This window comes from Sapajus apella, unplaced genomic scaffold (assembly GCF_009761245.1).
Source record: "Sapajus apella isolate SASKATOON/1434 unplaced genomic scaffold, GSC_monkey_1.0 scaffold33, whole genome shotgun sequence".
Lineage (NCBI taxonomy): Eukaryota > Metazoa > Chordata > Mammalia > Primates > Cebidae > Sapajus > Sapajus apella.
Window position 1 is genome coordinate 10,507,301 of NW_022436973.1, and position 13,790 is coordinate 10,521,090.

The 13,790-nt window shown below is 47.1% G+C and overlaps 1 pseudogene; it reads left to right on the top strand.

Annotated features, from left to right (window-relative positions):
- The first annotated feature begins 2,605 nt into the window (after positions 1-2,605).
- On the top strand, positions 2,606-3,480 carry LOC116562831 (annotated as a pseudogene).
- The last annotated feature ends 10,310 nt before the right edge of the window (positions 3,481-13,790 follow it).

The following is a 13,790-nucleotide window of genomic DNA, read 5'->3' on the forward strand; positions in this document are numbered from 1 at the left end:
TGGCACGATCTCAGCTCACTGCAACCTCTGCCTCCCAGGTACAAGTGATTCTCCTGTCTCAGCCTCCCAGGTACCTCGGATTACAGGCATGCACCACCATGCTAGGCTATTTTTTTTTTTTATTCGGTAGAGACAGGGTTTCATCATGTTAGTCAGGCTGGTCTCGAACTCCTGACAGCAGGTGATCCACCTGTCTCGGCCTTCCAAAATGCTGGGATTACAGGCATGCACCACCACCGCACCCAGCAACAGGCACCAATTTTCACCAGAACAATTGCCTTAGACAAACCCTCAAAGCTGTCAAACAATATGAAGGGCAAAACAAAGGGAAGTGAGGGTGAGGATTTCAGTTTTGCCAAGAGGGTTGGAAAAACAGCAAACACTGTTCTTATTCAGTGTAAAAAGGGGAGCCCCAGAAATGGACACAGGCTTGGTGAAAACTCCTGGAGGAGGAAGCAGATGGGAGAAGACCGTCAGCTGCTTTCATCCAGTCATTACTGACCCCGAAGGCTGACCAGCTGAAGCCACCCCGAGATGCTCACAGAGAACAGAGGTCGCAGTCATACACGCACATTTACTAAGCACTGCCATGTGCCTGCACTGTCCTAGATGTTGGGAAACATCAAGGAACTGAACAGACAACAATCTGTCCTTATGAGGCTTCCATTCTACTGGCAGGAGAAAGATCACAGCAATAATGTAACACACAAGCCACAAGAAGGGGTGTAAGAAGGGAGAAAGTGCCATGGAGAAAAACAGTGTGGTGGCATGAGGCTGGCAGTCTCGGGAAATTTAGTTCAATGTTTGATTAAATACTACTTGTGACTATACTTCATTGCTGATTATTCTTTTGTGTGTGCGTGTTGCTGGAAAGAACTCGTTGGGGGTTCTTTTCATAAAATAAAATAAGATAAAATCAGCTACTGATCACCCACAAGGGCCAGATATCTTGTTAAGTATTAAAATAAAAACAGGGGGGCCGGGCGCGGTGGCTCACGCCTGTAATCCCAGCACTTTGGGAGGCCGAGGCGGGTGGATCACGAGGTCAAGAGATCGAGACCATCCTGGTCAACATGGTGAAACCCCGTCTCTACTAATAATACAAAAAATTAGCTGGGCATGGTGGCGCGTGCCTGTAGTCCCGGCTACTCGGGAAGCTGAGGCAGGAGAATTGCCTGAACCCGGGAGGCGGAGGTTGCGATGAGCCGAGATCGCGCCATTGCACTCCAGCCTGGGTAACAAGAGCGAAACTCCGTCTCAAAAAAAAAATAAAATAAATAAAATAAAATAAAATAAAAACAGGGCTGGGCATGGTGGCTGTAATTCCAGCACTCTGAGAAGCCGAGGCAGGCGGATCACCTGAGGGTCAGGAGTTTAAGACCAGCCTGGACAACATGGTGAAACCCTGCCTCTACTAATAATACAAAAAACTAAGGCTGGGCGTGGCGACTCACACCTATAATCCCAGCACTTTGGGAGACCAAGGGCAGGTCAATCACGAGGTCAGGAGATTGAACTCATCCTGGCCAACACGGTGAAACCTGTCTCTACTAAAAATACAAAAATTAGCCGGGCATGGTGGCATGCACCTGTAGCCCCAGCTACTCAGGAGGCTGAGGCAGGAAAATCACTTGAATCCAGAAGACAGAGGTTACAGTGAGGCAAGATCTAGCCACTGTACTCCAGCCTAGGTGACAGAGCGAGACTCCATCTCAAAAAAGTAAAAAATAGCTGGGCACATAAAATAGTGGTTTATGCCTGTAATCCCAGCACTTTGGGAGGCCGAGGCAGGCAGATGACGTCAGGAATTCGAGACCACCCTGGGCAACATGGTGAAACCCTAGCTCTGCTAAAATTACAAAAATTAGCCAGGTGTGGTGGCGCACACCTGTAATCCTAGCTGCTCAGGAGGCTGAGGCAGGAGAATCGCTTGAACCCAGGAGGTGGAGGTTGCAGTGAGCTGAGATTGTGCCACTGCACTCCAGCCTGGGTGACAGAAAAAGACTCCGTCTCAAAACAAATAAATAAATAATTTTTAAAATAGGCCGATTGTGGTGGCTCACTCCTGTAATCCCAGCACTTTGGGAGGCCAAGGTGGGCAGATCACAAGGTCAGAAGTTCGAAACCAGCCTGACTAACATGGTGAAACCCTGTCTTTACTAAAACTACAAAAATTAGCTGGGTGTGGTGGCCATGCCTGTAATCCCAGCTACTAAGGAGGCTGAGGCAGGAGAATCGCTTGAACCCAGGAGGAAGAGTTTGCCATTAGCCGAGATCATGCCACTGCACTGCAGCCTGGGCTCAGAGCGAAACTCTGTCTCAAAAAATAAAAATAAATAAATAAATCGGCCTTGCGCAGTGGCTCACGCCTGTAACCCCGGCACTTTGAGAGGCCAAGGCGGGTGGATGATAAGGTCAGGAAATCAAGACCATCCTGGCCAACACGGTGAAACCCCGTCTCTACTAAAATACAAAAAATTAGCCAGGCGTCTAATTTTTTAGATGGCGCGCACCTGTAGTCCCTGCTACTCAGGAGGCTGAGGCAGGGGAATCTCTTGAACCCAGGAGGCGGAGGTTGCAGTGAACCGAGATTATGCCACTGCACTCCAGCCTGGCAACAGAGCAAGACTCCTCTCAAATAATAGTAATAATAGAGCTGCGCCATGTGTGCTGCTCCGCTAGCGGCAGCCCGGCGGCCCAGTTGGTGTACGCCCTCCTGGCCCTCTTGGCGCTCCCCATGGCCGGCGGGGAGCCTGTAAGCCTAAGCTCCCTGCGGGGCAAGGCGCTGCTTATCAAGAATGTGGCGTCCCTCTGAGGCACCACGGTCCGGGACTACACCCAGATGAACAAGCTGCAGCGGCGCCTTGGGCCCAGTGACCTGGTGGTGCTCGGCTTCCCGTGCAACCAGTTTGGGCATCAGGAGAACGCCAAGAACGAAGAGATTCTGAATTCCCTAAAGTACGTCCGACCTGGTGGTGGGTTCGAGCCCAACTTCTCGCTCTTTGGGAAGTTCCAGGTCAACGGTGCAAAGTTGCACCCTCTCTTCACCTTCCTGCGGAGGCCCTGCCAGCGCCCAGCAACGACGCCACGGCACTCATGACCGGCCTGGTCTCCAGTGTCTCTGGTGTGTTGCAACAATGTTGCCTGGAACTTCAAGAAGTTCCTGGATGGCCCTCCCGGTGCCCCCATGTACAGGTACAGCTGCGCTTCCAGACCATTGACATCGAGGCTGACATCCAAGCCCTGTTGTCCCAACGGTCCAGCCATGCCTAGGGTGCCCCTCCTACCCCGACTGCCTGGCAGTTGCAGCACTGCCCTCTGGGGGTTTTCATCTATGAGGGTGTTTCCTCTAAACCCACAAGGAGGAACACCTGATCCTCCAGAACATGCCCCCTCGAGATGAGCGCTAGTCCTGTCCATCCCAGTCTCTCTGCCAGAACAAGGCGAGTTTCCCCACTAATAAAGTACTGGGTGTCAGCAAAAAAAATGATAATAATTTTTAAATTAATTAATCAAAAATAAATAAGTTAATTAAAAATGGGCTTAAATAGGGGCCCTTACTGCTAAGTTATCTATAATCTCAGCTAGGGAATAACACATAACAATAATGACAATCATAATATTAGCAGCAGTGCACCATGACTTAGTGAAGTGTGCACCTTATTACTATTATCTTTATCCTTATAACAAAAGTATGAGTCTACTATTAGTTCTCAGGTACCATTAGGTCTCAGAGCTGTTAAGTTCCGGGTGGGTGAACAAGCACAGGGGGGCCACACAGAAGCCACGTGCTGGACTGGAGTCCTATCTAAATCCTGATGGAACCCACTCCAAACAAAATGCAGGAGACAATGGGAAATAACTACTGACCTTGTCTTTTCCTTTTAGATATGATAATAGCATCGTAGTTTGATAACGGGGAAATTCCTCTAATCATTTGGAGATAGATAACTAGATACTCAGGAATAAAATAATATATCTTATACCGCCTTTAACATAATCCAGTTTGCACTGGACATGTTGCCCATACCTGGGATTACTCAGCAGCCTGAGGCAGGAGGACTGCTTGAGGCCAGGAGCTAGAGACCAGCCCAAGCAACACAGCAAGATCTCCACATCTCTAAAACTAAACTAAACTACAGTCATCCAGTTCAGAGAGCAGTGAGGAACCATGAGTGGGGTACACATGAATCAATCTGGCCATGGGTTAGTAACTTTTGAAGGGTTTTCTTTGGTTTGTTTTTAGAGACAAGGTCTTGCTCTGTGGTGCAAACTGGAGTCCAGTGGTGCAATCATGGCTCACTGCAGCCTGGACTCCTGGGCTCAAGGGAACTTCTTGCCTCAGCCTCTGAAGTAGCTGAGATGACAGGCAAGTAGTTGGGACTACAGGTGAGCACCACCATGCTCAGTTAAATTTATTTATTTATTTAGAGACAGAGTCTCACTCTGTTGCCCTGGCTGGAATGCAGTGATGTAATCTCGGCTCACTGCAACCTCTGCCTCCCATATTCAAGCGATTTTCATGCCTCATCCTCCCAAGCAGCTGGGATTACAGGCGTGTACCACCGCACCCAGCTAATTTTTGTATTTTTAGTAGAGACAAGGTTTTGTCATGTTGGCCAGGCTGGTCTCAAACTCCTGGCCTCAAGTGATCCACCTGCCTTGGCCTCCCAAAGTGCTGAGATTACAGGCGTTAGCCACCACACCCAGCCAATTTTTTTCATTTTTTGTAGAGGTAGAGGTTATGTTGCCCAGGCTGTTCTTAAACTCCCAGCCTCAAGAGATTCTCCCTCTTTCACCACCCAAAGTGCTGGGATTACAGGCATGAGTCATTGTGCCTGGCTGAAGTCAGGTGTTTTAAAGAATTACATACTAAATAGTACAAGAAAAAAAGTTTTTAGGCTGGTCCGAAGGTAGTGAGTTATCTCAATTGATCGTTCACAGTCAGTTACAGATCGAACTCCTTGTTCTACTCTTTCCCCTCTTCTCACTACTGCACTTGACTAGTCTTACCAAAAAAAAATTTTTTTTAAAGGCTGGGCGAGGTGGCTCACACTTGTAATCTCAGCACTTTGGGAGGCTGAGGTGGGTGAATCACCGGAGGTCAGGAGTTTGTGACCAGCCTGGCCGACATGGTAAAACCCCTTCTCTACCAAAAAAAAAAAAAAAGCCAGGCATGGTGATGAGTGCCTGTAATCCCAACTACTCAGGAGGCTGAGGCAGGAGAATCACTTAAACCCAGGAAGTGGAGGTTGCAACGAGCCGAGATTGCGCCACTGCACTCGAGCCTGGGTGACAAAGTGAGACTATATCAAAAAAAGTAAACAAATAAAATAAAAACAGGCTGGGTGCGGTGTCTCACGCCTGTAATCCCACCACCTTGGGAGGCTGAGGTGGGTGGATTGCCTGAGCTCAGGAGTTAGAGATCAGTGTGGGTAACGTGAAACCCGCTCTCTACTAAACTACAAACAATTAGCTGGGCATGGCAGTGTGCACCTGTAGTCCCAGCTACTAAGGAGGCTGAGACAGAAGATTCATCTGAACTCGGGAGGCGGGGCATGCAATGAGCTGAGATCGTGCCACTGCACTCCAGCATGGGGGAGCAAGACTCCATCTCAATAAATAAATAAATAAGCAAACCAAAAGAGATCAGCACTTTACAACATTTTTACTTCACTCTCCCTCTGCCAAAAAGAAAACAGGCACCGGGCGCAATGGCTCAAGCCTGTAATCCCAGCACTTTGGGAGGCCGAGGCGGGTGGATCACGAGGTCAAGAGATCGAGACCATCCTGGTCAACACGGTGAAACCCCGTCTCTACTAAAAATACAAAACATTAGCTGGGCATGGTGGCGCGTGCCTATAATCCCAGCTACTCAGGAGGCTGCAGGAGAATCGCTTGAACTCAGGAGGCAGAGGTTGTGGTGAGCCGAGATCGCGCCATTGCACTCCATCCTGGGTAACAAGCAAAACTCCGTCTCAAAAAAAAAAAAAAAAGAAAGAAAAAAAGGCAATCTAACATGATACAGTCGGGGGGCCAGGTGCGGTAGCTCATGCTGGTAATCCTAGCACTTTCAGACTCCAAGGTGAGAGGATCACTTGAGCCCAGGATTGCTAGAGACCAGCCTGGGCAACAGAGGGAGACCCCGACTCCATTCATTTTTAAAATAATAGGCTGGGCATAGTGGCTCAGACTATAATCCCAGCATGTCAGGAGGCCAAGCCAGGAGGATCACCTGAGGTCAGGAGTTCAAGACCAACCTGGCCAACATGGTGAAACCCCGTCTCTACTAAAAATACAAAAATTAGCCAGGCATGGTGATGGATGCCTGTAATCCCAGCTATTCAGAAGGCTTAGGCAAGAGAATTGCTTGAACCTGGGAGGCAGAGGTTGCAGTGAGCCGAGATCATGCCACTGTACTCCAGCCTGGGCGAAAGAGCGAGACTCAGTCTCAGGGGAAAAAATAAAAGACTTCTGGTTCTGCACTTTAGGTGCCAATCCCACAGAAATACTCACATGTGTGAGTACAAATAGGTTGTAGGATGTTCACTGTGGCACTGTTTGTAAGGGTGAGATATGAGAACAACAGAAATATCCAACAATAGGAAATAGATTAGCTAAAAGGAGATATATTCAGTCTATGGGGTATTACAGCAATCTAAAGAATGAAGTTGAAGTGGAAAGAGCTCTATGATATACCAGGTATGAAAAAACGTAAGTTCCAGGGCACTTTTTATGATTTGCTACCATTTATGAAAAACAAAGCTACATGAGTGTATATGTTTATTGGTGTACATAAAAAGATAAAGGCTATAGTCCAAAATTATATTGGGATTATCTCTACGGAAAAAAGTAGGATGAGAGTACAAAGGGATTTTTACTTTTGACTCTCTATAGCTCTGTACTGTTTCTGAAAGTTTAAAATAAAATTTAGAGGCCAGGCATGGTGGCTCAAGGCTGGGCGCAGTGGCTCACGCCTGTAATCCCAGCACTTTGGGAGGCCTAGGCGGGTGGATCATGAGGTCAAGAGATCAAGACCATCCTGGTCAACATGGTGAAACCCCGTCCCTACTAAAAATACAAAAATTAGCTGGGTGTGGTGGCACGCGCCTGTAGTCCCAGCTACTTGGGAGGCTGAGGCAGGAGAATTGCTTGAACTCAGAAGGCGAAGGTTGCAGTGAGCCGAGATCGTGCCATTGCACTCCAGCCTGGGTAACAAGAGCGAAACTCTGTCTCAAAAAAAAAAATGTAGGCAGGGCGGGGTGGCTCATGCTTATAATGCCAGCACTTTCGGAGGCTGAGGTGGGCGGATCACCTGAGGTCAGGAGTTCAAGACCAGCCTGACCAACATGGAGAAACGCTGTCTCTACTAAAAATACAAACTTAACCAGGGATGGTGGCACCTGCCTGTAATCCTAGCTACTCAGGAGGCTAAAGCAGGAAAATCACTTGAACCTGGGAGGCAGAGGTTGCGGTGAGCTGAGATCATGCCATTGCACTCCAGCCTGGGCAACAAGAGCAAAACTCCGTCTCAAAAAAAATAAATAAAATGAAATGGAATAAAAACTTATTCCTGCTAGTGCAATGGCTCACACCTGTAACCCTAACACTTTGGGAGGCTGAGATGGGTGGATCGCTTGAGCTCAGGAATTTGAAACCAGTCTGGACAGCATGGCAAAACCCCATCTTTACAAATAATAACAATAATAATACAAAAAATAGCCAGGTATGGTGATGCACGCCTGTGGTCCCAGCTACTCCGGAGGTTGAGGTGAGAGGATCACTTAATCCCGGGAGGCAGAGGTTGCAATGAGCTGAGATCGTGCCACGGCACTCCAGCGTGAGCGACAAAGCAAAACCCTGACTAAAAAAAAAAAAAAGAAAATGTATTCCTATATTAAAAAGACTTTGGCCAGGCTCAGTGGCTCACACCTGTAATCCCAACACTTTGGGAGGCTGAGGCAGGCAGATCACAAGGTCAGGAGTTTGACACCAGCTGGCCAACATGATAAAACCTTGTCTCTACTAAAAATACAAAAATTAGCCGCACATGGTAGTGGGTGCCTGTAGTCCCAGCTACTCAGGAGGCTGAGGCAGGAGAATCACTTGACTCTGGGAGGCGGAGGTTGCAGTGAGCCAAGATTGTACCACTTCACTCAGCCTAAGTCAAGGCCGGGTGCAGTGCTCATGCCTGTAATCCCAGCACTTTGGGAGGCCGAGGTGGGTGGATCACCTAAGGTCAGGAGATCGAGACCAGCCTGATCAACACGGCGAAACCTGATCCCAGCTGGGCATGGTGGCTCACGCCTGTAATCCAAGCACTTTGGAGGCCAAGGCGGGCAGATCACCTGAGGTCAGGAGTTCAAGACCAGCCTGACCAACATGGTGAAACCCTGTCTTAAAAAAAAAAAAAGAAAGAAAAGAAACCTCATCTCTACTAAAAATACAAAAATTAACTGGGCATGGTGGTGGACGCCTGTAATCCCAGCTACCTGGGAGGCTGAGGCAGGAGAATCACTTGAATGCAGGAGAGGAAGGTTGCGGTGAGCTAAGATCACGCCATTGCACTTCAGCCTGGGCAACAAGAGTGAAACTCCAACTAAAAAAAAAAGACTTCAAATTCTTATCGAGCCATGAGAGCAAAGGCGGCAAGAAAAAAAAGAGGATCAGAAAAGTTCACAATTGAAAAATCTCTAGAATGTTCTGGTTCAAGCCCCCAGAACCTCAGGAGCACAATACAGGGCAAAAGGAAGAAACTTCACTAAGATACAGGAAAGTACCAAACAGGAGCAAACAAATTAAGCCCTCAACTTCTAATACACTTGAAGTGAAGCTGGGCATGGTGGCTTATACCTGTAATCCCAACACTTTGGGAGACCAAGTCAGGAGGACAGCTTGAGCTAGAAGTTTTAGACCAGCCTTGGTAACAGAGAGACTCTATCTCTACACACAAAAAGCATTAGCCAGGTAGGGTTGTGCACACCTGTGGTCCCAGCTACTTGGGGAGTTGAGGCAGGAGGATCACCTGAGCCTAGGAGTTTGAGGCTGAAGTGAGCTATGACTGTACCACTGTATTCCGGCTTGGGCAACAGAACAAGATCCTGTCTCAAAAAAAAAAAAAAAAAAAAAAAGCTCCATTTTAAAAAATTGTGAGATTCAAAGAACATTGTCAAATTGCTATAAAAGGTTCCAAATGCTTATTCTCAATTTCTATACTTACTGTAGAAAGGACAAGAGGAGGCCGGGCACGGTGGCTCACGCCTGTAATCCCAGTACTTTGGGAGGCCGAGGCGGGTGGATCACGAGGTCAAGAGATCAAGACCATCCTGGTCAACATGGTGAAACCCCGTCTCTACTAAAAATACAAAAAATCAGCTGGGCATGGTGGCACATGCCTGTAATCCCAGTTACTCAGGAGGCTGAGGCAGGAGAATTGCCTGAACCCAGGAGGCGGAGGTTGCGGTGAGCCAAGATCACGCCATTGCACTCCAGCCTGGGTAACAAGAGCAAAACTCCGTCTCAAAAAAAAAAAGAAAGGACAAGAGGACACTCCGGGGACAGAACTGAGAATGCAGACTGAACTTTTGAGTCGTGCTATGCCAGGGGGCATTTGCTATTCCCCTATACTCTGTTAACCTGTTACCTGGGCTTCTCCTGAGACAGAGTCCCACCCATATCTGGCTCATTACCAAATGCTCTGGCTCCATCCCAGGAGCATGCTTCAAAAACTCCATGGACTAAAGGAATGTTCAAGTTAGTGTCTCTGGCCATAGCTGATAAGAGAGGTTACTCACCATTTGGAACCAGGAGGAGGCTTTTCATGATGCTTCTGAGGGAGCCAAGACTGATCTGATTGGTGGTGGCAAATTCAGAGAGCTGAGCCAGAAACCTTTCCACCTGCAGAGGGGAAACAGTGAAAAACCCAGGCCTTCACTTTCTAAATATCTCAGGGAACATGGGCCTACTCTCCCTAACATAAAATGTTTTATTTACCTCTTTTGGCTCAGTTAGGAAGTGGAAAAGCACCTCTGTCAGGGCAGAGAACTGCTGTGAAGAAAATAACACAGAACATCAGTACAGTTTCTACTCCTGGGTCAGCGTGCCCCACCCCAGACAACTGTAGAGCCTTGAGAGGGAAGAACAGTAACAGCCAGGTGTTATGCCTGCTCTGATCATCTTACAGCTACAAACGTTCACAAGACCCACCACCAGTGTCAATATACCTGTGTCACTGCATCATCTGAAAAACATGTTTATTGGGATACTTGGGAAACATGTATTGAGGGATTGTGAGCATATGCACCCAGGTACACACATATATCTCTAGGACACAGACACAGACACACACAGACACACACACATGCACAAAGGGGAAATCACCAGAAAATTAAAAGCAGTTACCACTTTGGATTATTTTAATTTTCTTCTGTTTTGCCTATCAATATTTTCTTTTTTTCTTTCCTTTTTTTCCTCAGACAGAGTCTCTCTGTTGCCCAGGCTGTAGTGCAGTGATGCAATCTCGGCTCACTGCAACCTCTGCCTCCTGGGCTCAAGCAATCCTTCCATCTCAGCCTCCAGAGTAGCTGGGACTACAGGCACGTGCCACCAGGCTGGGCTAATTTTTTTTTCTTTTTAAGTAGAGACAGGGTCTAACTTTGTTGCCCAAGATGGTCTCAAACTCCTGGGCTCAAGCAATCTATCCGCCTCAGCCTCCCAAAATGCTGGAATTACAGGTGCAAGCCACGCACCTGGCCTCATATTTTCTTGAGTTCCCCCCACTGTAAACATCTTGTTACTTGTATAAGACAAGTAACAATAAATTGCAATACTTTATTATGCACCCAGAACAGACTCTTACAGTTTTATGTGTGTTAATCTTTTCTCTTTACCGATACTGTGTTGTTAGGAACTGAATGTTTATGTCCCCCCAAAATTCATATATTGAAGCCCTAACTTCTGTTGTGACAATATTTGAAGACAGGTTCTGTTAGATGATAAAGATTAAATTAGGTCATAAGAGTGGGACCCTAACCCCGCAGGGCTGGGGTCCTTATTTTATTTTTTTTTTGAGATGGAGTTCACTCTGTCACCCAGAGTGATAATATTTTATTGTGCAGTGGCACAATCTCGGCTCACTGTAAACTCTGCCTCCTGGGTTCAAGCGATTCTCCTGCCTCAGCCTCCCAAGTAGCTGGCATTACAGGTGCCTGCCACCACACCTGGCTAATTTTTGTATTTTTAGTAGAGATAGGGTTTCACCATGTTGGCCAGGCTGCTCTTGAGCTCCTGACCTCAAGGGATCTGCCTGCCTTGGCCTCCCAAAGTGCTGGGATTACAGGCATGAGCCACCAGCCTCTTCCTCTTCTTATAAGGGCCCTAGGCCAGGTGGGGTGGCTCATGCCTATAATCCAAGCTACTCAAGAGGCTGAGGCAGAAAAATTGTTTGAACCCGGGAGGCACAGGTTGCAGTGAGCCAAGATTGTGCCACTGTACTCCAGCCTGGGCGACAGAGCGAGACTCCATTTCAAAAATAACAACTGTAAAAAAAAAAACGCAGTGTGTATGGCATAGTGGGGAAAACCAGGGTGCCAGAGTTTAAAAGACCCGGATGAATCAGTGCTCTGCCATTGACTACTCTTGTAAATTTAATCAAGTCATTTAGCCTCTGCCCCAGTCCCTACAAGGAAAACAAAGGTGATAATATAATACCTAGCTTTCGATACTAACAGTGACACATGCAGAGCCTCTAGCACAGTGCCAGGCTGGAAGCTAAACGCTGTACTAGCTACAATTAAGAGCCATAATTACAGTCACTATGCCATTTGATCCACCTTCTAGAAGCAATACATAAAAAAATAAAAATATTATAGGCAGATACTTCTGCTTGAAACCCCCAAACCTGTATGTGTAGTATGTTAAATACACCTATCTCTTCTGCTGTGACACATTAAACTCTACACATCTGTCAGGGCTCTGTATTACTTTATTCTAAAATATATTCTATTTTAAAATATAAAACCAAACTGGGTGCAGTGGCTCATGCCTGTAATCCCAGCACTCTGGGGGCCCAAGGTAAGAGGATTGCTTGAGGCCAGGAGTTTGAGACCAGCTTCGGCAATATAGCGAGAACCTGTCTGTACAAAAAAATTCAAAAATTAGCCAGGCAAGGTGGCATGCTCCTGTAGTCCTACCTACTCAGGAGGTTGAGGCAGGAGGATTGCTTGAGCCCAGGAGTTCTAAGCTATAGTGAGTTATGATCATACCACTGATCTCCAGCCTGGGTGAGAGAAAAAGATCCTATCTCAAAAAATAAAATTAAAAAATAAAAAAATGAGACAGGTGTGATGGTATGCACCTGTAGTTCTAACTACTGAGGCTAAGATAGGAGGATTGCTTGAGCCCAGGAGCTCGAGGCTGCACACAACTTATGACCGCACCACTGCAATCTAGCCTGAGCAACAATGCAAGAATGTGTTATTGATCCCTCATCCCTATCTCTGCCTTCCCTCATCCCTATCTCAGCCTCCTTATCCTCCAAAGCCCTGCCAAGAAATGCTGATACTCCCAACAAGATCAGGATCAACTACCCAGATCCTCAACTTCTGAGGCTCCCCTCTGAAAACTCACCTGAGGCCACCTAGAATTTTCAACCCTGATAAGGAACACAAGCATGTCTTAGAAGGTTCCTTGTATGGTGTTGCAGCTTCACAGCAACTTAAATATTGTAAGTGCACATATTTGTTGAATAAATCTTTCCTAAATAACCCCTCACCATGCCTTGCCTTTGCAATTGCATAGGTGCCTCCCCCTGGAATGCTCACCCACCCATGACTATTTATGCATTTATCTCAAAATCTTAATGATTCTTCCCAGTAAACATAGGAAGAGATGCACAGGGTCATTCCAGGCTGCAGTGATGCAAATCAGTAAAACCAGAAGATATTATTTTTAACTTATCAGATCTGCAAACACAAAAGTTTGACTAGGACACCAGTGCTGGTGAAAGTACAAGGAAGCAGACAGGTTTCTGCAAGACTGATGAGACGATACACTGGGGTGACCCTTCTAGAGGGCAATTTCACAATGTGCATCTAATTTTTATTTTTTTGAGGCAGACTCTGGCTCTGTCACCCAGACTGGAGTGCAGTGGCGCAATCCTGGCTCACTGGAGCCTCCAACCTCTTAGGCTCAAAGCAATACTCCTACCTCAGTCTCCTGAGTAGCTGGGATTACAGGCATATGCCGCTACATCCACACTGGGCTAATTTTTTAAATATTTTGTAGAGATAGGGTCTCACTAAGTTGCTCCAGCTCGTCTGGAACTCCAGGGCTCAAGCAATCCTCCTACCTCAGCCTCCCTAAGAGCTGCGATTACAGGCATGAGCCACCACACGCAGCCAGCAACTAATTTTTAAATGATTATATCCCTCGACCTAGTAATTCCATTCCATGAAGAATATCCTTCAGGCATGTTCCAAAAAGTAAACATCTTGGCAAGTTACAGCGGCTCATGCCTGTAATGCCAGCACTCTGGGAGGCTGAGGCAGGAGGATCGCTTGAGGCCAGGAGACCAGCATTATGTTCAGGCTGTTAACATAGTGAGAGCCCATCTCTACAACTCATAATACATATAAATTTAAAAAGAAAAAAGAAGGTCGGACGCATGGCTCACGCCTGTAATCCCAGCACTTTGGGAGGCTGAAGTGGGTAGATCACCTGAGGTCAGGAGTTTGAGACCAGCCAGGCCAACATGGCAAAACCCCGCCTCTACTAAATATACAAAAATTATC